General features: G+C 50.5%; 1 long non-coding RNA gene across 4 annotated transcripts; it reads right to left on the reverse strand.

The window, feature by feature from the left end:
- Nucleotides 1-1,877: 1,877 nt before the first annotated feature.
- On the reverse strand, nt 1,878-21,604 carry LOC144314015 (uncharacterized). 4 transcript variants are annotated; one of them, XR_013379661.1, is made up of 8 exons: nt 21,260-21,604; nt 18,870-18,961; nt 17,229-17,267; nt 11,398-11,622; nt 7,556-7,695; nt 6,075-6,228; nt 4,121-4,249; nt 1,878-3,573 (listed from the first exon to the last, which is right to left on the reverse strand). It is a non-coding gene; the product is annotated as an uncharacterized LOC144314015 (long non-coding RNA). The 4 variants fall into 4 exon arrangements; XR_013379662.1 differs by lacking the exon at nt 1,878-3,573 and having other exon boundaries at nt 4,076-4,249; nt 6,075-6,125; XR_013379660.1 differs by lacking the exon at nt 1,878-3,573 and having other exon boundaries at nt 4,076-4,249.
- Between the last annotated feature and the right edge of the window lie 1,908 nt (nt 21,605-23,512).

Genomic DNA, 23,512 nt, shown 5'->3' on the forward strand with positions numbered 1-23,512 from the left:
GTGGTGAGGATGAAACTAGTATCAGCCAATTAAACTGGCATAGTAGGTGCTCATAAGTGTGACTTCTCGCCGTCTTGGAGATGGAGCCTGGAACAGTACATTGGGGTCACCTGGGATGTTTTACGAAGCACTGGTGCTAGGTCCTACCCTCTGGGACTCTGATTTAAGTAGTCTGGGGTGCAACCAGGGTACCAGGATTCTTAAAACTCCCCAAGTGAGAGAATCTTAAAAGCCACTATATTCTAGATCCTAAGGGGGTAGAAGATGGACATTGAGGGAGGCTGTCTACCCTGTTAGCTCCTGAAATAACCTGCTCACCACTTGCTGCTTGCACTCTCGTCCCTCTCCCTAATCCATTCTTCCATTCTTTACTCAACTGCCAGAGAGGTCATTAAAAACTTAAATTGGATCACTTTTCTTCAGTAACTTCCCATTCATGCCTGGGTCCTGCTGACTCTGTCAGTGGGTCTACTTAGAACCTTCCCTCCCCAACCGGCCCTTGGCCAATTCCTGCTCAGCCTTGATACTTTATCTTAACCAGCATTCCCACGAGGAGGCCTCCCTGGCCAGCTGTCTAGAGTTGTACTCCTTAGTTTTGCTCTTCCAGATATTGTCAAATGCATGATGGAATGAAGAAGATGCTTTTGAAATCATTTCTTTATTTGTGTGTTTGCCTATTTAAAGTCTTGGCTCCCTCACTGGACTCTATTTTTTTTTAAGATACTTATTTATTGGGATCCCTGGGTGGCGCAGCGGTTTGGCGCCTGCCTTTGGCCCAGGGCGCGATCCTGGAGACCCGGGATCGAATCCCACGTCGGGCTCCCGGTGCATGGAGCCTGCTTCTCCCTCTGCCTTTGTCTCTGCTCGCCTCTCTCTCTCTGTGACTATCATAAATTAAAAAAAAAAAAAAAAGTAAAAATAAAAAAATAAAAACGCTCAAGTGTTGTTTAAAAAAAAGATATTTATTTATTTGTTTGTTTGTTTATTTATTTATTTATGAGAGAGAGAGAGAGGGCATGAGCAAGCGGTAGGGAGGACAGAAAGAAGCAGGCTCCTCACTGAGCAGGGAGCAGGATGTGGGGCTCTGTCCCAGGATCCAGTGATTATGATCTGAGCTAAAGGCAGACTCAACTGAGAGAGTCATGCAGGCACCCCTCTCACTGGAATCTAAACTCTATGAGGGCAGGGTCCGTATGTGTTATTGTTCATTGCTGTACCTCAGTGCCTTGCAGAGGGTCTGGCACAGAGCCAGTGCTTAATAAATATTTATTGAATGAATGAATGGTAGATGAAATGGATGGATGGGTGGATGGATGGGTGGATGTATGTTAGGTAGGTACCAGTTCTACAATGTCTTAAGAGGGCTTGGTGTTTGGGGAATTTCTTAATTAATTAATTAATTATTTATTTAATTTCTTAATTATTTAAAAAACATTCGTGGAAAAAAATGTGTGTGTGTGTGTGTATGTGTGTGTGTGTAATAGCTCCCATCTAGTGGGTACCTACTATGTCTTATGTCAGTAGGAAGATGTGGAGAGTAGTCCAGGGCCTCCCCCCTCTCAAATTCTCTCTCCATTCTTGAAAGCTTCTCTGCTCTCTCTCTAGCTTCTCACTGTCCTGAATTATACTGTCCCTCCTCCCTGATCTCCCCTTCACACTCTGGTCTGCAACATTACTTCCACCTCCTATGTCTTCCTTTGGGCTCCTTGGAGGATACCCCACACCTGTCAAAGCAGCAGGAGCCCCAGGCCTCCTCTAAAGACTGAGCCCACTAAGCAGCCTTGTTAGAGCCCCAGTGGAGACTCAGGGAGAGGTGCTGGTGGGAAGCTGGAGCAGGATGCAGCCAGCTGGTACCTCAGGACCAGTTAAGCTTGCAGGGGAATCTTTTTTTTTTTTTTTTTTAATTTATTCATAGACACAGAGAGAGAGGCAGAGACACAGACAGAGGGAGAAGCAGGCTCCATGCAGGGAGCCCGATGTGGGACTTGATCCTGGGTCTCCAGGATCACACCCCAGGCCGCAGGTGGTGCCAAACCACTGCGCCACCAGGGCTGCCCCCTTGCAGGGGAATCTAAGGGTCCTGGGGAGAGAGCAGCCAAGGGGATTAGGATAAGAGCCATGGTCTGGTAGGCCTAGTTTGGGGACAAGATGAAGAATATGTGCCTCAAAGACCATCATGCTGGGTTTCTGGCCTCTGCCTCACCCTCCCCACCCAAATCCGCGGCCTGCCACTTGCCCTTGAGGGAAGACAGGTCTTTAGAAGAAGCTCAAGGAGCAGTGTCTGGTTGTCTCAGTCCCTGGAGCATGTGACTCTGGATCTTAGGTTTGTGAGTTCAAGCCCCATGTTGGGTGTAGAGACTACTTAAAAATAAAATTGTAAAATCTTTAAAAAAAAAAAATTAGAAGAGGGCACCTTAAGTGTCTGACTCTTGATTTTGGCTCAGGTCAAGATCTCGGGAGTCATGAGATCGAGAACCCCCTCAGTTCAGGCTCCACACTCAGCAAGATGTGATGTTTGAGATTCTCTCTTTCCAGCTCTCTCTGCCCCTCCCCCATGTGTTTTTTCTCTTTCTCAAATAAATAAATAAATCTTTTTTTAAAAGACAGTTTTTTATTTTTTTATTTTTAAAGATTTTATTTATTCACTCATGAAAGACAGAGAGAGAGAGAGAGAGAGAGGCAGAGACACAGGCAGAGGGAGAAGCAGGCTCTATGCAGGGAGCCTGACGCGGGACTGGATCCTGGGTCTCCAGGATGGTGCCCTGGGCCAAAGGCAGGCACTAAACCGCTGAGCCACCCAGGGATCCCCTAAATAAATCTTAAAAAAATAAAATAAAAGAAGCTCAAGGCAAAGGTAGCCTTATAAAGGGTTCTAAACCCAATTCCAATACAGGAAAGGGGCTTTTCCCACACCAACAATTCTCTGACGTAGCGGGGTATCCTGCAATTCAACTGAATTCTGACAGGATCAAGCTGGAGACAGCATCATATTCCACAGGTTAAGGCCTCAGTGCTACAGGAGAGGCTCACAGAGCTCAGAGAAACATTTTACTTACTAGATTACTGTTTTATTATAAAAGGATATACAATTGATCCTTGAAGAATACAGGAGGTTAAGGGCACCAACCCCGCCCCGCTATTGCAATTGAAAATCTATGCATAATTTTGGACTCCTTGAAAACTTAACTAGTAGCCTACTGTTAATCACAAATTCTACCAGTAACATAGTCAATTAACACATCTTTTGTATGTTGTATGTATTATATAAGTATTTTATACTCTATTCTTACAAAAAAGTAAGCTAGAGAAAAGAAAATCATAAGAAAATCATAAGGGAAATACATTCACAGTACTATCCTGTATCTATCCCAAAAAATGTACACGTAAGTGGACCTGTGTTGAAACTGTGTTGTGGGACACCTGGGTGGCTCAGCGGTTGAGCGTCTGCCTTTAGCTCAGGGCCTGATCCAGGGTCTGGGGATTGAGTCCCGCATCAGGCTCCCTGCATGGAGCCTGCTTCTCCCTCTGCCTGTGTCTCTGCCTCTCTCTGTGTCTCTCATGAATAAATAAAATCTTAAAAAAAAAGAAAGAAAGAAAGAAAGAAAGAAAGAAAGAAAGAAAGAAAGAAAGAAAGAAAGAAACTGTTGTTCAAGGGTCACCTGTAACACAGGAACAGATGGAGGACACAGAGGTACAGGGCAAGGGGACAGCGGTGGGGGTGGGTCTTCCAGGCCACTCCCCCAGCACCTCCCCCATGTTCACCAACTAGGAAGTTCCCAGAACCCTGTCTTCTTGGGTTCTATGGAGGTGTCATCAGCTAGGCACAATTCATTAAATCATTGGCCTTTGGTGATTGGAATCATTCTCCAGCCCTTCCCCCTTCCCCAGAGCTGGAAGTGGTTGGGGGTGGGGGAAGACCCAAAGTTCCTATCCCCTAATCACAGGATTGGTTCCCCTGGCAACCAGCCCCCATCCTTAGGGACTTTCCAAAAGTCACTTCATTAACATAACAAACAACACCTTTGTGCCACTCCTCACTTCAGAAATTCCAAAGGTTTTAGGAACTCTGTGCCAGAAATGGACAAAGACCAAAGATTTATTTTAAATCGCAATGGCATACCACATCGTCAGCATCATCGTCCCCTCCTCTTCCTCTTCGCCACCTTCATGGCTGACTGTGGCAGACACTTCGCAGACATCCTCTCAGTTCATCCCCAAGCCTCCACAGAAACCAGGCACTACCACTATCCTTGAACAGATGAGGAAATTGAGGCTCATGGTGTTCATGTCCTTTGCCCCAGGTCACTGCACTGTCTGACCTGAGTCCAGCTCTTCAGCACAATACTTTACTGGGTCTCTAAAAGGCTATATAGCCTACAACCATCAGGAATCCCTAATCCTAAAAGGACAGCCTCAAACAGGGTGGGGTCTGCATGCTTTCTTCTCAGGAAAAGAATGGCAATACAGTAGAGCTCTCCTGTCATTTTGATAGTAGCTTGCCCTTCCCGCTTAGTGAAGGTGCTGCAGTTACTGTGGCCACCTCTGGCAAGGGGAAATTTAAAGGAAGACAGAGAGTCGTAGGATATCAGGCTGGGAGAGCCCTAATGCCACACCTCTCAGCTTGCAAGTTTAAAAAAAAAAAAAAAGTCCACAGAGACTTCCCACACCCACCTAAGAGCAGATACCTAAATTTGCAGTTTGGGTTCTCTGGATATTTCTGCCCATGTTCTCATGCCTGAGCAGCCGGCCTAGCGGCTGCTTTGGCAGATTTCCATTTTGAATTTCAGCTCTCTTACCCGCAAGCCCCTGGGAGCCTCCTGCTTCCTCTCATTTCTTGTGTCTTTAAAGAAAACTCTCCTTGCCTGAGCTTCCTCCCATTGGATTTTGTCCTTTGGAGTGGGGCCTGACTCCCTCCCTCGCTCCCTCCCTCTCTCTTGTCCTTCCCCTCTCCCTCTTCCCACCCAGACATCATCCTCTCCCTCATTCAGAAGGGGGAGCACGACCTTCAGAGGCTTCTGACTCCAAGCACCCCCAACCCAACCTTGACCACACAGACGCCCTCCCGTCCTTCAGGGCGAGGGGTGTGGGGGTTCTCTGGCTGCACTGCGGTGCCTCTAGCTGCAACTTCTCCCCCTCCCTCAGAGTTGCTGGAAGATTATTAGATAATTTTCAGATTTGTAAAGCGCCTTAAGCTCCTCGGAGGAAAGGTGGTATATGAGTGTAATAACAATAACAATCCTATCTGTCAGAGCCATTGAGAAAATGAATCTTGTTATCCTCAGGAACCAGCGGTAGGAACCTCAGCAAGAAACACGAAAATAAAGCGCAGAGTACAGTCTCCTGATCAATCAGATGAGGGGAAAGTGCCACCCCCGGGGCCAGGGTGGCATTGGAGGACCCCCCCCTCCAGCTCAGCGCTGGTGGAACAGGGCTCTCAGAAAGTTACCCAAATTGCCTCTGATGCTTCACCAATTAAAATGACTTTAGGACAAGTTGAAATCAACTTAGGGAGCAAAGCATTTTGATTCCTGAAACTCTCCGAAGGCAGCAGGGGAAGGCAAGTGTCTGAGCTGGTTGTCACTCATTCAGGAGTAATGATGGGAAAATCCATCACAGTAACGTGATTGAGTTTGGTGAATTAGCGAGGATGTTTACACTGTGCGCTGGAAGCCCACGTGGGCCTGGCCAGGCGGCCGAGGCTTTTGACATGTGGCAGCTTCACTCCTAATGAGGTTCTCGGACTCCCCACTCGCCCTGGCTGGACTCACTGTCGCTGACTTCAAGTCAGCCTGTCTCACTCTTCGGGCAAGTGGCTGCGGGCAGGGCAGGGGTGGGCTCTGGTCACAGGGCTGCTTGGGTACTGGCTCTATCAGCAGCAGCCCTGCGACTGCTGGCAGAGCACTGGGCTTCTCCAAGCCTCAGTTTCCCCATGTGTAAGACCTGTGGTGATGTCATCCAACTCATAATGCTACCCAAGGGGGAAATGAGATGAGCTTCCTTTTAATTTTTCCATTCACCTCCCAAGCTCAGCCTGGTCACAGAGAGAAAGGAAAGTGGATTTTATGTCCTCTTACCTGGGGTCTTCATTCCCCTGAGAAGCAAGAGGAGTCAAGGAAGACAGAATCCTATGGGAAAACATAATGCGCTTGTCAAGTCCTGAGGTTGCGTCTTGACAGCTGTGTGATCTCGAACAAATCACTTAACCTCTCTGAGCCTTGGTTTCCTCATCTGTAAAGTGGGGATAATAATACAACGCCTGTGACTGAACAGAATTTCTAACGGTTCCAAACAGATATTTGTCAGTATGCGAGGGAAGACAGCAGGTTGTCCTTCCTGCTCACCGTGGCTGCCTGATGGAAGAAGGAGATTCAAAGGACAACAGGGGAGATTTTGAAACCCAGAGTAGGAAGCAAGAGTGGGAAGGGCCTGTAGAATTCATGGACCGGCTTGCTAAGAACTCTCCAGAGGAAATGACACAGTACTGCAGTATGAAGGATTCAAGTCAGACTGCAGACAGACTTCCAGACAGTCGGGCAGCAACAAGCCCACTCCTTCCTGGGGGTCTTTGGCTATACCTGAGGAAAATCTCTGCCACAGAGATGCTCAACCTGACTGTACCAGAAGCCTGAAGATGCTTCTGTGGGGCCAGAGAGGGGGCACACGGTGGTCCAGCAGGTCCTCCTCCAGGTTCTCTTTCAAGCCATGTCCTCTGGAGGCCTCTCAGAACCTACTCTGACCTTGAAGGGAAGTCACTGGGCCTATTCCGGAGCAAGGGCCATGTTCTTGCAGACAAGCCCAGGTCAGCCCCAGGCCACAACTCTATTATTTAAGGATTTCATAAAAGAGCAAACCTCCGGGCCTGGAAGAATGACCGGGATCCTGACTCTTCCTGCACAGGAAATGCAGCAGCTGTGCCAGAGCCCCGGCTTGACCTGCTGAGGACTCAGAGCCCCTGCAGACCATCCCCAGCCCAATAGGGCCCCACTGTGGCTTAGAGGGTGACACCTGGACTGGACTGGGCTTCTCCCTTCCAGACGGAGCTGGGACCTACCACCAGACCAACTGCTTGTGGACTCTGCAGTGATTTTATTGTAATTTCCTCTTGTCGCAGTTAATAGCATTAGTTTGTTAATTACTGTATATTTTAAAAGTAAGAGAAAAGGGAATTCCCACCGGAGATTTGTTCTTGGCTGAAACAATGTGATGTGAAGGGAGAGAGAGTATACGCAGGGAGGGGCGTATGAGCATATGAGCATGCTCTGCTGGTTTCAGCTCCTCCGACGGGGCCTGGGGCCAGAGATGGGGCTGCTCCTAGAGGCAGGGCTGCCCTCCCATCCTACCCCCATCCCTCCCCTGCAGAGCCAAGCCCCTCCCTCCTTGCAGCCCAGCTCCTCAGCCCCAAACCTCTGTGGCAGCCCCCTATCCTCTAGCCCTGCACTATTATCAGAATGAGGCATCAGGCAGAAGAGGTTTGATGCTGCAGGAAGAGCCCTTGGGCTGAGGGAACCAGACTTGAGTGAATTTAGACATGAGGAGGGGCGCCTGGGGGGCTCACCTGGTTGAACATCTGACTCTTGATTTCAAATTTGGCTCAGGTCATGATCTCAGGGTCCTGAGATGAGCCCTGGGCCAGGCTCCCCACTCAGTGGGGAATCTGCTCGACCTTTCCCCTGCTCTCAAATAAATAAATAAATCCTAGAAAAATAAAGAAAGAAGAAAAAGAAAAAGAGACACTGAGGAAACCAGGCTGTGACCAGGGGCAACTGGTTAAGATGGAGTTTTTCATTAGGAAACAGAGCTGGATGGGACACCTGGGTGGCTCAGCGGTTGAGCATCTGCCTTTGGCTCAGGGCGTGATCCTGGGGTCCAGGGTCCTACATCTAGCTCCCCTCAGGGAGCCTGCTTCTCCCTCTGCCTGTGTCTCTGCCTCTCTCTGAGTCTCCAATGAATAAATAAATAAAATCTTAAAAAAAAAAAAGGAAACAGAGCTGGAATTTGGGGAGAGGCTCTTGCATTCATCTTGGGCAGGAGACTGCAGGCCTAGGGGGAGAGTGGGGGAGCAGCAGTTGTGATCGTACACGGAGACTCGGCTCAGGGGCCACGCAGGGCCTGATTCTCAGCCCTCCTTCCTCTGGCCACACAGGGACTGGTGAGCCACGTCTGCCCAGAGCAAAGGTGCCTTCTGGTAGCTGGCCCAGCTGGAGGGTTTCACTGCATGTTGCAGGGTTCACTGCCTGCATGTTCAAGCTCCCCCATTCCTCTCACCCAGAGTCCTAGAAGAACGGGAGCAGAGATGGAGCCAGGCAGCCCAGGAGGAGTTGGGGGCAGAGCATGGAGAGGACTGGTTAGTGAGAGACAGGGGAAGGGAGGGAGGGAGACGTAAAGACAGAGAAGGATGGAAGATGAGAAAGAAGTTCATACAATCTAGAGGAGCTGATTAAAATCCTGGAAGAAAATGTGATGGAAAGACTTTCTATCTTCCTATTGAGACATTTAACCTAAAAGAAATGAGTTAAATAATTTATACAGAGAACGAGTGAAATTTGCTTTGATCAAATTAAAAAATATGACTCTGGAAATAAAGTGTCCGCCGCGTCCTTTCCAGGCGGCAGAAAGAGCTGCCGAGAAACAAAATGACAAAGACATAAAAATAACTAACCCTAACCCAGCGAATATTAGTACCATATTTTTTGGGAGATTACAGGGCGTCACTGTGGGGCACGCAGAGAAATCCTCCCTAAGCACCAACAGGAGAGGTTTTGCTCATTGAGGAAGCCCCATAAAAACCAGAAAATGGATAAAATTTTCCTTTGCAAAAGCTATCTGACTTCACTCAGGGGTTGGCCCAGAAACCACGAGGGATCAAGTTAAATTTCCCATTCGTGTATTTCAAAAGAGGAAGAAAGCTGCTCACCTCCCCTCTCCAATTCAGTATATCTCAAAGCCAACCCATGTTCCTCTCATTTCCCCTCTACACACACACACACACACAAACACACACACACACACACACACCTCTAAAGAAGCAACACAGTCTGGGGCACCTGGTTGGCTCAGTTGGTAGAGCATGTGACTCATGATCTCAGGGTTGTAAGTTCAAGCCATACATTGGATGCAGAGATGGGTGGAAGGAAGAGAGGGATAGAGGGAGGGACGGAGGATGGATTACAGTCAAGCTCCAAGACTCCTGAGGAAGGGGTTAGCATGGATACCATTGACTGAACTGCTCTGAACCTGTTTGCTACTCTTTTAAATAGGGCTAACACCCCTTGTATAACATTGTAGTGAGGAGGGGCAGCCCGGGTGGCTCAGCACTTTAGCGCGGCTTTCAGCCCAGGGCCTGATGCTGGAGACCGGGGGTCAAGTCCCACATCGGGCTCCCCGCATGGAGCCTGCTTCTCCCTCTGCCTGTGTCTCTACCTCTCTCTCTCTCTCTGTGTCTCTCATGAATAAATAAATAAAATCTTAAAAAAAAAAAAAAAAAAAAACATTGTAGTGAGGTTTAAAGAGATGATGGAGCCTGGCATGCATGGGAGCTGTCAGGAAGCATTAGGGGCCATCTCTTCTACCCTGGCCTGAAGAAATGTCTAAAATGTACAAGCAGAGCCTCCAGGAATCCTCCACTTGATCTGTGTCTCTACCTGAAAAGCCCACAGTGAGACACTATTGATCCAATCCTTGAGAGAGAGGTTAGCTTCAGTAACACCAGTCCCTCTGATTTTGGGGGTCCAGTGGGCCAAGAAGATACATTTAGTCCCAAACAGCTGGGAAGAAGATCTGAGGTTAGCCTTCTAGGGCTGCAGTCTCCAGCTGAATTTTTTTTTAATTTTAATTTTTTAAAGATTTTATTGATTTATTTATTCATGAGAGACACAGAGAAGCAGAGACACAGGCAGAGGGAGAAGCAGGCTCCCTATGGGGAGCCCTATGTGGGACTCCATCCCAGGACCCTGGAACCACACCCTGGGCCAAAGGCAGATGCTCAACCCCTGAGCCACTCAGGTGTCCCTCCAGCTGAATTTAAATGCTTCAGAGTCAGGCAGCATCTGGCTCAGATTCTGGCTTCACCGCTTACTCAACTGTGTGACCATGGCCAAGTTAACTTAATACTTCCAAGTCTGTCTCTTAATCTGCAAAATGGGGACACTGTAGGAGCGGACCTCCTAGGATTGAATGAGGTAAAGGATATACATGACATGCCTAGAGTGTAGTAAAAGTTTGATAACTGATGATGGATAGTATTTTTTACAATGACCTTGGAGAGACATTCAAGATCAGAGTGAGTTTTCTTCCCACGCCTTGGGTTATGGTTTATGATCCCCGCTTGGGAGGAGGGTCTAACTGACCGCTGTTCTGGTTGCACCACACAAAGGGCTGCGGTCAGCTTTGGGACCACCTTTAACAGTTCTCTGAGCCCAGGAACCAGGATGAAGAGGGAACTCAAACCCCTGATCCATAAGGGCTAGAGGAACTGTTCAGCCAGTGAGACTGGGGGTGTCTGCGGGCTGGAATGGAGGACTTCTGTCACTTGCTAGAGGGGGTCTGGAAGTGAATATGGGCTTCTGCTGAAGGCTCACTTGAGAAATAGGAGCTTTGCAGCAATAAAAGAGACTGCCTCCTGGGGAAGTGAGTTCCCTGTCCCCAGGGGAGTGTAAACAGAGCATGGAGGTAATAGAAAGGGGCACTAAGCATCCCTCAGGACTCACTGGGTGTCTCTGGGCAGCTCTCAGGGTGCGTCAAGGAAGCTCAGGATCAGAAGTGGCCCAGCCTCTGAGCGGGGGGTTGGGGGGGTCTCGGGGGTTTTGCCCCCACTCTTCTTTTCTGTATTCCTTTTTTTTTTTTTTTTAAGATTTTATTTATTTATTAATGAGAGACACACACAGAAAGGCAGAGACACAGGCAGAGGAAGAAGCAGGCTCCATTCAGGCAGCCCGACTTGGGATTCAATCCTGGGTCTCCAGGATCAGGCCCTGGGCAGAAGGCGGTGCTAAACCGCTGAGCCACCCACCCAGGCCGCCCCCTATACTCCTTCTTTTCCTTCTCGGAGTTCTGTTTCCTTTTCCCCACTCCACCCTGCAGAGGACCCCTGAGAAAAGCCAAGTCCAAATGGGAATGGAGTCTGCATACTGTGGAAGTGTTTGGTTAAATGGAGTGAAGATAAAGGAGAGAGAGGCAGGTGATACACGTGAGGGAGGGTGACAGAGGGAGGAAGGGAAGGCAAGGGGGCAAGAGGAGAAAAAAAAAGGAAGAAGGGGAGACAGAGAAACCAGAGCAGTGTGCGGAGAGAGGGAGAAGCAAGACCAACAAAGAGAAAAATCAGGAAAAAAGGCTGAGAGGGAGAAACAGGAATGAGAGACAGAGAGAGAAGGCAAGAAGGAGTGGAGGCCGCCTCCCCACCTGCAGCTGTGCTCCTCTCTCCTGGCTCTGACGCCGGCTGGTGGCTGGTGGGTGGGCCCCAGGCACACGCGTGTGCGCACACAGGCCTGGCCGCTGAGCCACCCTGTGTCACTGCAAGCGTGTCAGCCCTGGGATGGGGATGAGCCGGCTTTTATCTCCTCCGGCTGCACAGGATTTACAAGCTTTTGAAATGCAGGATTAATAAGAAGAGGCCGGTGTTTTAATCTATAATGGAACAGAAAGTATCATTATTGTTAAATAATGCACAGCCTGTCGTTTATTAAGAATTAATGGCTTATCGAGTGCTCAGGTTGCTGCAGCCGCCTCTGCCCTCCCAGGCCTGGGCTCCTAGCTGCTGGCCTGGCCGTGTCTCTTGAGTCCTACTGGCCAGGAGCAGGCGGGAGGGGCAGCAGCCAGGCAGCATGGGCCTGGAAGCCTGTGTTTCATTCCCTGGCTTGGCCTTTCTCAGTGGCCTCCCGCCCCCCCACCCCCCCACCCACCGGCTATAGAGTTGTGGGGGAGATATGATGGGCAGAGTCCACCTCCTGCCTTCAGCCTGGATACATCTGTGCCTTCCGAGGAGACAAAAAATGTCCTGACCACATGGGGCTTACCCATTCCACCTCTTTTTCTAGGCCTATGCAAATTTGGCTTCCACCTCTCACACTGAGTACTCTGGCAGTGGTGACCATGCAGACACCAGGGAGGAAGGAGGTCCCTTCTCCCCTCTGAGACTTGGAGACAGAGAAGCATCTATGGATGCACCTTGGCCCTAGGAGCAGGGAACCAGCATTTCTGGAGAACTTTCTCCGTGCCATTCATGTCACAGATATCTTCTAATCTGCATCACCACCCTAGGATGTACTGTTTCCTCCATTTTATAGATGGGAAAACTGAGGCTTGGGAAATTTAAGTCATCTATCCAAGGCCATACCACAGATGGCAGAGCCAAGTTCTTCTGTTACCCCAAGGCCATTTGTACTCCAAACTTTGGGCACTGGCTCTGGTCTCTGTCTCATGTTGGGTGGCCTCAGGGATGGTACTGCAAGAACTGTTATAGTGTCCGTGTGTCTGTTGCAGGGAGGGAGCTGTGACTGCAGTGATGCCCCATGCAGCAGCAAACCCAGCATCTTTACCAGCTGGGAAAACTGACTCAAGGAGCCAGGGAGTGAGTGGGTCAGGGATGACACCACAGGAGCCGGACACGCAGCTCAGCTATCACAGCCACACTCCATCCTTGAGCCCGTGTGACAGAGAGCTCCCTGTCCTCCCCTGCTACCAATCCCGTATGGTTTGGGTCTCTGGCCAGAAATGCCCATGTCTGGACACAGAGGCTGACCAGGTCTCGACCATATCTGAGACAGGGATCAGAGCTGTGTGACCTTGGGCAAGTTACTCTGTGTCTCTGAACCTCTGTCCAATGGTAATCGTGCCTGCCTCAAAGAATTATTGGAAGTACTGAATGAGAAGCCATCATTACTGATACTGGCAGCTGAGAGTGGCACTGGCAGTCATTGATTCCAATGCGAACACACTTCCAGCACCCACAGCCCACCGGTTTCCACCCTAGCTCTTCATTCCACAGACAAGTTGTGAGTATCAGAGACTATGTGACAAGCCTCTGCTTACTGAGCGCTCTGGCCAGGCTGTGGGGGGTGGGGGGGGCATAGGTGGTGAAGGAGCCAGAGGCTGTACCTGTCCCCACAGCCCCCTGGCCTCACCCTCACGCGCCTGCCCGCCTGCCCATCTCCTCCCACTCCATTCTTGGTCATCCTAGCCTCAGCTCTCTCCTGTCTCCGTCTCTCACTGCCACCTGCTTCCAGCAACCCCATGTGCACCCTCCCCGAGCGCCCCTGCGTTCTCACCCCGGGGCCTCATCTCTGTGTCCACGATCTGCCATCCTCCACCTTCCATTCCATCCCCCTTCCCTCTCCCCCGCCTCCCTGCCAGCTCCTTCCTCATTTCCTTCATCTTCTTCTCCCTTCCCGAGCCAGAGCCCAGCTTCCCTCCCCCCTCATCCCCATCTCACCCAATCGCCTTCCTGATTCCCGTTCCAAGGGCTCACTGCCTCTTCCCTCCTTCACCCCACGTGCACGTCTCTCCGCTTCCCGGTCCCCACCCCCAGGATCCCTGCCATTCCAGATACGGGGTGCCGTGGTCCTGGAGGCCGCGGGGCTACTGCCCCCAGAGGCCGCTGCAGGGAGGTGCACAGCAGGGGGCTGAACCCCCAGCACCCCAGGGCGGGTGCAGCCCCCCGAGCCCGCTGTGGCTGGAGTCGCCCGATGGGCTGCCTGGGCTGCGGCCCCTCCCGCTCCCGCTCGCACCCGCAGCCCCCCCCCGCCCCCGCCCCGGGCGGCCACCACGCTGGGACCCCGGCCCGCAGCCGGCCCCTCACGGGGCTCCCGGTTTATTAACCTGCCTGTCGCTGCTCTCGCCGCTGAATAGGGCCTGGGGGGCGGGGGGGGCGCTGGCAAGGGGGCCTCCGGCTTTGCCGGGGTCGCCATGGCAACGGGGCCGCGGCCACCGGCTGGGCGGGCAGCGCCGGGGGCGGCAGGCAGCTCGGTCCTGAAGCCTCGTGCAGCCCGCGGGCTGGCTCCCGCCTGACAGGAGGAGGGGGCCCGGCCCGAGCCGCGGGAGGCGAGGCCAGAGGGTGTCCGCACCGGCGCCAGGCAGCTCTCCGCGGCACGGGAGCGCGAGCCCCTGCGGCCTCGTCCCCGCTGTCGCCCAGCGGCCACGTGCGGCCTCCAGGCAGCGCCAGCTGTCCCGCGGCGGGCCAAGCGCCCTGGTCGGCCAAGCCCTCCGGGCTGTGGTCGCTGTCGGTGCCGCTTGCTCTCTCAGCCGCTTCCCTGCGGGGAAGAAGGAAGGAAGAGGAAGAGGAAGGGGGAGAGAGAGAAAGGGAGAGGAGGAGGGGCTGAGGAGGGCCCGAGACGGGGATCCTGGCAGGTGGGAGAGCTCCCGGAAGTGCGGATGTGGGAGACAGGTGCCCTAAGGGGGACCCAGGGCTGCCCGGCTAGGCTGCCAGGATTCAATAAAGAGCTCGACATGCGTTTCCTCGTTGAAGTTCCTTCTACCCGGTACTGGCCCTCCCCAGCAGTAGAATCTGTCCTTCCTTCAGGCTCACATTAGGCACCACATCCAAGAAGCCCTCCCTGATTCTCTCACCAGATCCAGTTGCCTCTTTTCCGAGACTCCTTGCCACTTGGCCTCTAGCTCCACCCTAGCCCTGCGGTTCCCTCAGAAGAGCAGTAATGGCTTGGACTGGGGTTTCCCATGACATGACGTGCACTGAAGGCTTTACGCCCGTTTTCTCATTTAATTCTCCACACAACTCCATGAGCTAGGTGCCCTTATCATCGCCATTTTACAGAGGAGGAAGCCCAGGTTCAAGTTAAATAAGTTGCCCCACATCACCCAGTTGGAAAGTGAGGGCTCAAGGCCAGGTTTTCATGACTCCAGGGCCACCAGTTTTTCTTGCCACAGCAAGCAGCCTCCTCCTCCCCTCTTCCCGACTCCCTTCCAATGCCCAGCACAGTGCTGGTGAGGAGTGGGTGCTTGAGAGCTGTTTTAAATTGGTTGGTGGTTAGGGATCCCTGGGTGACTCAGCAGTTTGGCGCCTCCCTTCAACTCAGGGTGCGACCCTGGGGTCCCGGAGTCAAATCCCACATCTGGCTCCCTGCATGGAGCCTGCTTCTCTCTGTGCCTGTGTCTCTGCCTGTCTCTCTCTCTGTGTCTCTCATGAATAAATAAAATCTTTAAAAAAATAAATAAATAAATTGATTGGTGGTCAAAAAAATTTGATTGGTGGCCAATAAATAAATAAATAGGTTGGTGGTCTCTTTTTTTTTTTTTTTTTTTTTTTATTTATGATAGGCACACAGTGAGAGAGAGAGGCAGAGACACAGGCAGAGGGAGAAGCAGGCTCCATGCACCGGGAGCCTGATGTGGGATTCGATCCCGGGTCTCCAGGATCGCGCCCTGGGCCAAAGGCAGGCGCCAAACCGCTGTGCCACCCAGGGATCCCTGGTTGGTGGTCTCTAGAAAGGTCTGAGCATGTGGCTGGGCATCGGGCTTGAGAAGGCCAGGATGGAATGGGCAAGAGCTGGGTGCCCTCAGGTTTTGCTGGGGCCTGAATTAGCTGAGCTAACCTCATGAAAAGCAAATGCCACTGAGCCCTCATTTCCTCCTTACACTGCCTGGAGGCCACCCTGGGTCTCAAAACTACCCCCTCCCTGAATTCCTATGGCTCCTGGGCCATGGCCCCCCCTGGTGGCCAGAGGGTCACAGTGGTGGGTGGTGGGAGAGTACACAGGCTGAGAGCTTGCCTGTAGCCCACTGGGCTTCTCTCTATACCTTCTCTCGCGGGCTCCCTTGGGGAATGGAAGCCAGGAGCCTCAGATAACCAAGTCATTGTGGAGCCTGGCCCTTAACCCAAGCCTAGAAGACAAAGTCCCCTCCCTCCTTCCCCTCCTGCCCCATTTGAAGTGTGCGGGTAGGATGGTGTTGGCAGAGGACCTGCATCACAGCCTCCCCCCAGTGTAGATTCCATCCCCATTCCTGCCTTATATCCAACAAGAGAGGGTTTGAGGCTGAGGGGTGTCTGCCAGGAAACATCACGAGAGCCGCTTCCCTCTCAGGTTAGGGTTTTGATCTGGAATCCAGGAGCTGGAGTCCCAGGGGGGCTCACATCAGTACTGCTCCTCCACCCCAGACAGGTACACGCCATCCACCTCCCCCCGTAGGAACCTGCAACACCCGCACCTCAGCTTTGAAGGCAAGGCTCCTGACAGGCTGCTGTTCCCATGGCAACCCCATCCCAGGCTGCCCTGCCCAACCGTCCCTCCGCCTGCCTTCCCCCAGCCTGAACACACATCACCTTCATTCACAGAACAAGAACTGCTTAACCTGGCAAAGTGGACCGCTTCCTCCTAGCTTTCTCTCCCCCATTCCTCCCATTTTTTCTTCCTTTGCAGTGGAGATCCACCAACCAGAGAGAGAAATGCTGAGAGTGGCAGTGGGAGCAGGCCTGGATTAGAGTGGGTAAAGAGCTGAGATGGGGATGGGAGGAGCCATGGCTCAGTGTCCCCCCACCCCTGGGCCCCCAAGACTTGTACCTCTGCTCTCCCATTCCCAGTTCTGTCTTGATTCTTGGACCTCTGTCTCCGCCAGCCCTAGTTCTGTGACCATCCAGGCCCCAGACAGGCGCCCTGATGAGCCCAAGACCCTAGAGCACAACAGTGCCAGGTCTCAGCCTCCAGCTCAGGTTTTTCTCTCCAGTACCAGCCAAACTGGAGCTCAGCTCTGGAGCTCAGCCCAGGAGCATTAAGGCCCCTCCTGACCCTGTGCCCCTCCTGTATAAGACACTGCCTTGCAAATGCAAGAGGGGTAGGAGGATTTTAGTTTATAGTGTGATTTTTGAAAAGATTTTATTTATTTATTCATGAGAAACACACAGAGAGTCAGAGACACAGGCAGAGGGAGAAGCAGGCTCCATGCAGGGAGCCTGATGCAGAACTCGATCCCAGGACCCCGGCCGGGATCATGACCTGAGCTGAAGGCAGACAGTCAACCACGAGCCACCCAGGTGCCCCTTATAGTATGATTATGACAAGAGCTGGAGGGAATCTCCCACACCCCAGCCCTGGGGAAACAATTCAACTGCCCTGGCTGGGAGAAAAGAATCTTGGTTTCTGGCACTGGCAGGTGCTGTCAGAAAGTCAGGAGGAGTCTGCTTCTAGCAGTCCCATCCCTGCAGGAGGCCCTAAGCATGGTCAGCAGCTCAGCTTCAGAATCAACCAGCCTGGGTTTGAATCATAATGCCCTAATTTACTCACTGTTTGATACTTTCCTTCTCTGAGCCTTGATTTCCTTATCTGAAAAGCAGAGATAATCATATTCAAGTATATGGCGAACATCTATGAGCCCTACATCCCTTCCAGACACAGGGCTTTATATATGATGTTTCATTCTCAGAACAGCTCAGTGAGGTAGACATTATTGCTGTGTCTCTTCTGCAGAAGGTAAACTGAGACTCAGAGAGGTTAAGGTGAGACTGCAAGGGGGAAAGCAGGGTTTTGATTCCAGGCAGTGTGAGATAATGTACATAATAAGTCGGGATATTCTTAGTAGTGAGGTTCTGTGACCAAACTTGGGGCTCTGTCTCTCACTTCCTTCACTCTGAGGAAATGCACGGGCTCCTCTGGGCTACAGGCTGGAGGTCAGGGGGGTACCCAGGCTAGGTGAGGTTGGAGATGTGGTGGCTATAGGAAGGCAACTAGCCTTGGTCCAAGGAATGTCTGAATTGGCTTTGTTGTGAGATTGTCTCTGGGCCCAACCCTCAGCCTTGGAAACAAAGTGAGGAGGTAAGACCTCAAGGAGAAAATGACTAATCCAAGGTCACTTGATAAATAGGCAACTCTACTGCCCCACCCCCACCCCCCATCATATGCAGCCTACGTCTATTTTAGAAGCCTTGGAAAGTTAGAATCCCCAGGGAAGGGTGGGGAGGAGTGGAAGGGAAGCAATTCTTTCTGTTTATGAGGCTTCCCTGGAACTCAGACCCACCCAAGCAGACTTGCAGTTTCCCCACCTTCCTTGTGCCCACCTTCAGCAGCCCACCTCTCAAGAACCTAACTCTCCCTCACCCCCTACCTTGGGTGAATGTGCAGAACAAACAGCATTGTTCTCTATACAATGGACAAAAAGAACTTGGGAATTCACAGAATGGTCCTGAATTTCAGCTTCCTTCCCCTGCAAGCCCTAGAGAGATCTATTGTCTGTAAACTCCACTTAAAATATGCACTATGCTCCAGCTGGGGAGCCACTTAAGATGTCCCGGAAGAGCCTCCCCTACCACTACCCCCTTCCCCTCCTTCCCAGGCCCTGTTAGAACAAAGCAGGGAAGAGGAGGAAGAGCAGCTACCAAGAACCAAGCTGAAAACAACCCTGCCCCCCACTCGGTGCTGTACCCCTTGGTGCCTTGGGCCTCTATTTTGCAGCTGAAAGGACTGTCTAGCCCTGGGGTTGAGGGGCCTGACCCACTGGAAACCCTTCATTGCTGTCTGCTTACAGGGACCTCCAAGGACAGGGAACTCATCACCTTATAAGGCACCTGTTCCACTCCTGACAAGTCTCACTATCATAAGACTTTCCTTAGAAGGAGCCCCTCCCACCTCCCCAGAAGGAGCCCAGTCCTTCACCTTCTGGCTCCCTATTAATGTGGTCTCCCTCTGGCATGTGACAGGTTTCCTGGAATTTGAAGGCTGCCCCAGCAGCCCCCTGAGGCTTTATTTTTCCTGGGCTGAACACCCCTGCACCCTTCCCCCAGGCCCTCTGAGTCTGTGGTTTTGAGTCACTTCACCATCCTGTTTTCCTCCTCTGTGCAGCCTGGTGTGTCACTTAGGGCTCTTAGTGTTGGAGCCCAGAGCTGACCCCAGCAGCCATAGGCATTTATTCAATAAATATTTGTTAAGTACCTTCCAAGTACCAGGCACTGTGCTCACAGCCGGGGATGCAGACAAGATCCTAACTCTCCCAAGGCTTGTAATTCTGGTGGAGAAGTCAGATACTGATAACAGATAAGCACAAAAATGAATGCATAATTACCAAGTGAGATAGGGATCTGACTAAAGCAACTTGGTAATGTGAAAGCATCTAACAAAAGAATCTGATTTAGTGTGAAAGGGAAAGGAGTGGACCACCCTAGGCTTCCTGACATGTAAAGGATATAGTTTTAACTAGAGAACAAGGATAGGGAACAGAATTTTAGGGGGGGGGGGAGACTGTGCAAAGGCACTGTGGCCAGAAGGAATTTATCTCATTCAAAGAACTAAAGAAAAAAACAAAAACAAAAACAAAGAACTAAAGAAGCCAGGGGGACACCCCGGTGAGGTGAGGAGTTGCACTTAATTCTAAGAGCAATGGAATGACCCAAATGTATATATGCAATAAAAGCTGATTAAAATTTGCCTAAAAGGGATCCCTGGGTGGCGCAGCTGTTTGGCGCCTGCCTTTGGCCCAGGGCACGATCCTGGAGACCTGGGATCGAATCCCACGTCGGGCTCCCGGTGCATGGAGCCTGCTTCTCCCTCTGCCTGTGTCTCTGCTCCTCTCTCTCTCTCTGTGACTATCATAAATAAATAAATTTTTAAAAAAATTAAAATTTGCCTAAAAAAGACACAGATCCCTAGCGTGGCTGGTCCTAAAGCAGTTCTCCTAAAGCTTTTGTGTGTGCTGTTCCCTCTGCCAAAGGTGCTCTGTTCCTAGGTTTTTCTGAAGCTGACCTGTTTTCATCATTCAGGGCTTTGCCTAGCCTAGCCAGCCTAAAGGAGCTCTGGCTACATGCCCTGTCACTCTCTACTCCTTTAGCCTGTCTTATTATTTTTAATAGCCATTTTCACAATCTGAAGGTGAACTATTTATTTCTTTGCATGTTCACTTTTGTTCTCTCACTAGAAAATAAACTCTGGGCGGGAATTTTGTATGTCTTAGTGGCTTCAGCCCCCAGTGTAGTGCTAGCACGTAGTAGGACCTCAATAAATAATAAATGAACAAATGAATGAATAACTGAATGGACTCCAAGATGAAAGGACCTGTGTTTACCCACAAATACACATATATAAATTCATAGATACTAAAGGGCAAATGCATATGTGTCCGAAGTCACACAGAGACGTCCTTTGCCTACGTAGCCACCTCTCAAGGGGCCTCTTAAACAATTCAGAGTCATGGCCTGTACAGTTCATTGCACTGCTTCAGCTAATCAATACCTATACTCTCTGGCTGGACGAAGACCTGTACAAACAGACATGTGTCAGGTCAGCTGTTGGTTAATCAAAGATGAGGGTGGAATTTTAAGTGCCCTATGAGAGGGGCAGTAGTAGAAAGAGATGGACGATGTGGCTTAGAAGCAGTAGAACAACTCATAGGCTCCATCTCCCACCTCTTTCTGGGGCCCTAGCCCAGTCCCATTGCTCCCCATGTCCTGCTCTACTGGGCAAACCGGCATTGTATGGGAGCTAGAACAGAGAAATTTGAATTTAGTGGCATTTACAGAGCTTGGAATTGGACTACTTAGGCAACTTTTTTAACAAGTATTTACTGAATACCTACTAAGTGCAAGGGACTAAGTGCTAGGGACTATCACATTTATACATAATAGCTGATTCAGGGCAGATTGTGAAAAATGATTGAGGTTGAAATTTTAGGGATGCCTGGGTGGATCAGTGGTTGAACCTCTGCCTTTAGCTCAGGGCGTGATCCCGGGGTCCCAGGATCGAGTCCCACATTGGGATCCCTGCCAGGAGCCTGCTTCTCCCTCTGCCTACCTCTGCCTCTTTCTGTGTGTCTCTCATGAATAAATATATAAAATATTTTAAAAAGAAATTTTAGAAGTAGAAGCTTTGTGGGGCTCCTGGCTGGCTCAGTTGGTAGAGCATGTGACTCTTGATCTAGGGGTGGTAAGTGTTAAAAAAACTAAGTAGAAGCTTTGTGTTCTCAGAGTCCACATGGACTGGGGGGACAGGGCATGGTTATTTCCCAGAGAGGGAGCTCACGGATAACTTCCCAGAGTATTATTTAAAATAATGACTGCATTGATTGAGCACTTACTATGTGTTAAGTACTTTTTACATGGATTCTGTCACTTAATCCTCACTATATATCTTTGCGAGGGGATTGCTCTTTTTTTATGGGAAGAGTAAGTCTCAGGGGGGTTAAGCAACTTGCCCAAATTTTCAACAACTATTAAGTGGCAGAATGAATATTCAAGCTCAATGGGAGAGTCCAGAGCTCCTACTATTAACCATAAGGGTGGTCATAGCTATGCTGAAAGCAAAGGTCCTAACTCAAGTAGGCAGGTACGTACAGTCCATTCTAGGAAGAAGACAGCTTGAGCAAAAGCTGGTAGGCATCGCTGCCAGGTCTGTCTGTTTTGGAAAAGCTCTGGTAGCCTGAGATCCTGGGAGATTAAAAAAAAGCAGCAGCAGCAGCAGCAGCAGCGAGATTTTGTCAACTGGCCTTTAGTGTGTTAGCCCCATGGTAGTTTCTTGCACTAGGTGTGTCTTTCTCTAGTCCCCAAACAGAATTTAAGAGTGGACAAGGAGGTGGCCGGGATGGTGCTTCTGGTGAATTGGTCTTCTCCCTACCCTGGCTGGTGGGGGCCACTTGGGGACACTCTCTGGGCCAAGCGCCTCCTCTGCCCATCTGCATCCCTGCCTCCTGACTCATTTCATTCCAACCAATAGATTTGTAACATGCAAATTTAATGAATAGGCAAAGAAATGATTGGCTCATTTTCCCCTGATGTAATAATGCCACTATTCAAGTAACCCCTAGGTACCTTCCCCCCATCCCATTTCTGGGCATTTGATCATGTTTCTGGCAAGAAACTCCAACTCCTCTATTTCCCCTTTTCTTTTCCCATTCTGAGTTGGTGAATCACTTAAAAACACCCTACTCATCTCCTAAGGAATAGGATGTGTGGAGGACCAGAAGAACCCTTAGGCCCAAACCATCACAGTCCTCCTGAGAGGCCCCGTGTGCATCTGCTGGCTGTGAGCAGCATCAAATCCAGGACAACAGAGCCCATTTACTAAGAGATTTTGTGAGAATCCATGTCCAAAAGCTTCCTGAAACCAAACCCCGGCATATCGGCTGTTCCTTTCAGCCCCTAATTTAGTAATTCTATTGAGAAAAAGAGATTGTGGGTTTTTTTATTTGGTGTGATTTATTCTTTATCATATAAATAATAATAATTTACAAAGCTCTTCCCCAAACAGAAGAGAATCTGTACATAAAAATAAACAAAAATTAAACTGAGCTGGGCCTGGTGCCCAGAAAACCAGCCAATTCCAAACACAACCGGGGGGAAAATTCCTCCAGGTCCTGGGAGCTCTGAGGACTTGGCTGAATTCTGGGTGGAGGCTCTGGTCTGGGAAGCCATTGCCCCCTCTTCCTGTGATCTTGTGCAGGACGATGGCTCCCCTGGCAGCCAATCATGGACAGCCAACCAGCAGACTTTATGGGCTGGGATGTGGGTGGAATTTGGACCCAAAGGCATAATCAATTTTTAAAACTCCTGGGCAGTGTGCTTGCTGCTGGCTTCCAGGGACTGCAAGAGCTACTGTGCTGGGAAGATGGGGTATTTACTGGCCAACACCCAAAGTAGGTGGAAGCTGCCTATGATTCCATTTTTCCCCAGTAGTTCATTAGATGATTGGGTTGGGCAGCATATCCTCTGATCATCTTTTCCCCTGGAGCTCCAACCCCCTCCCTGGAGGCTTGTTATTGCTATAGATATTGAAAGATGACAAGCAATCTCCTTGACCATTGATTAATTTCCCTCACGAGACATTCTCTGGCTGTTTGCAACTTCTCTCCCCCACCCCTCTTTTTTCCAGAAAAGTCTCTAAGAACAAGACTACCTTCCCACATTCTGGCTTGTACCTTTACTTTAGAGACTTTAAATATATGGGGATGCCTGGGTGGCTCAGTTGGTTGGGCATCTGACTCTTGATTTCCACTCAGGTCATGATCTCAGGATCATGGGATCCAGCCCTGCATTGGGCTCCATGCTGGGCGTGGAGCCTACTTGGGATTCTTTCTCTCCCTCTCCCTCTGCCCCCACCTCAGAAAAAAAAGAGGGGAACCTGGGTGGTTCAGTCAGTTAGGCGTCTGCCTTCGGCTCAGGTCATGATTCCAGTGTCCAGGATCGAGCCCCGAGTCGTGCTCCCTGTTCAGCAGGGAATCTGCTTCTCCTCCCTCTGTTGCTCCCCTGTTCGTGCTATCTCACTCACTCACTCTCTCTCTCTCTCAAATAAATAAATATTTTTTAAAAATAAATTACAAAAAAAAATTTTTTTAAAGATTGTATTTATTTATTCATGAGAGACACAGAGAGAGAAAGAGAGAGAGAGAGAGAGAGAGGCAGAGACACAGGCAGAGAGAGAAGCAGGCTCCATGCAGGTAGCCCGATGTGGGATTCGATCCCAGGTCTCCAGGATCACACCCTGGGCCGAAGGCAGGCGCTAAACCTCTGCGCCACCCAGGGATCCCTAAATTTTAAAAAAATTTTAAAAAGAGCTTTTATATGGCTGGAGGAGACTAGAGACTGTAAGTA

The sequence above is a fragment of the Canis aureus genome, chromosome 5 (genome assembly GCF_053574225.1).
Source record: "Canis aureus isolate CA01 chromosome 5, VMU_Caureus_v.1.0, whole genome shotgun sequence".
NCBI lineage: Eukaryota > Metazoa > Chordata > Mammalia > Carnivora > Canidae > Canis > Canis aureus.